Here is a 1,515-nt window from a genome sequence, read left to right as displayed (position 1 = left end):
CTGTGTAGCTACAGCGGAAAAGTGGACTCGATTCCCACCCTTGGTGTGTCATCAGGCAGAGGCTTTTATATTCGCAGGTCCAAAGTTTTCTGTCCTTCAGCAAGAATGCAGTCGACGCAAGTCTTCTTCTTCCAGGTGTTGAACTCATAAAGAAAAGCAGATCATTGGCAAAGTCATCTAAAGATAATGCAGAGAGAAATTTAAAACAAGGTCCCTTTTCAAGTAGTGCATGCTTCTTATACAATTATTTTTTTGTGAGAAAACATTGTCTGGCTCTCTTAAATGGCGATGTTTTTGGTTTTGATGCCATCTAAAAAGAACAAAATGTTATTGCACATTAACGAGTAAAAATGACACAAAAACTTACCAGGCAATAACACTTGGATTTTGTTTGTGTCGTTGTGTTTACGGCAGCAAAGCACTTTTTTAACTTAAAAAACAAGAAAATCATCATAGCTGCAACGAGCAGCAGTCCCAAAACGCCAATGACGATGTGTGAAGTTTTCACACCGTCAAAGATAGAGTCTTCAGTCAAACAGTACTGCTTGTAGTACTTTGACAATTTTGACATGTAAGAACAAGCAATTTCGTTAACCATAGTGAATTTGGAACTGATAATTAGCAAACAATGCAAACTGTAAAATAATTGGTACCAAAGTGTGATGCAAGATGGCGAAAGAACACTGAGGAGTATAGCGCACAAACAAACTTTATTTTGTGAATAAAAAAGTTTCTTAGCAACAGTAACATTCAAACTCCTTTCCAATTTACATTTATTAATAAACTCAAGTGACAGCGGTCAGCACTATTTGTGACAGTCTGGCCTTCTGTTCAAATTGTACGGTTTGAGTTGTTTTGAAAAGAGCCTACATCAAATGATATTTGATTTGCCATATCTTCGGAACCGGTGGGAGTTTTTGGATTTTGTTTTTACCAAAATGATCAGGAAGACATTTTTTACTAGAAAGAGTTTTAAAAAATTCTAAAAAAGAACAGCATGTTGATTCAAAACAGTGCAAAAAGTAAGAAGTTTACCTCATCTTCAATTGGTCATATCTTCGGAACCGCTGGGAGTTTTTGGATTCTGTTTTTACCAAAACGATCCGGAAGACATTTCCTACCGGAAACGATCCAAAAAAACCGGAAACAAAAAATTTTGACGCGAACGACATGACTCGAACATGTGCGGGCAGAGCCCAATTGATTTCTAGTCAATCGCCTTAACCACTCNTCGAACATGTGCGGGCAGAGCCCAATTGATTTCTAGTCAATCGCCTTAACCACTCGGCCACGTCCGCTTGCCTATGCCTCTTACAGCCGGACCTGCAGTATATAAACGAAAACTCCGTTAGACAATTTAAAATAAATTAATTTTTTTGACACAGTGCTTTACTTTGCACGAATTTTTAATATCTTTTGTAGTGGTAGTGTCCTGATAGCGTGTTTTTAAACACATCTAACCTTTACATAAAGCAGGGTTCAACGTGGATTTATTTTAATTTTAGCTAGATTTAG

General features: G+C 37.3%; 1 non-coding gene across 1 annotated transcript; it reads right to left on the bottom strand.

Annotated features, from left to right (window-relative positions):
* Positions 1-1,160: 1,160 nt before the first annotated feature.
* TRNAS-AGA (transfer RNA serine (anticodon AGA)) lies at positions 1,161-1,298 on the bottom strand. Its single transcript has 2 exons — positions 1,262-1,298; positions 1,161-1,205 (listed from the first exon to the last, which is right to left on the bottom strand). It is a non-coding gene; the product is annotated as a tRNA-Ser (tRNA).
* Positions 1,299-1,515: the final 217 nt, after the last annotated feature.

This window comes from Rhagoletis zephyria, unplaced genomic scaffold (assembly GCF_001687245.7).
Source record: "Rhagoletis zephyria isolate East Lansing unplaced genomic scaffold, Rhagoletis_zephyria_1.1 Rzeph_scaffold_63434, whole genome shotgun sequence".
Classification (NCBI taxonomy): Eukaryota; Metazoa; Arthropoda; class Insecta; order Diptera; family Tephritidae; genus Rhagoletis; species Rhagoletis zephyria.
Note: the sequence above shows the minus strand (reverse complement) of the source record. Positions and strands in the feature narration are given on the sequence as shown.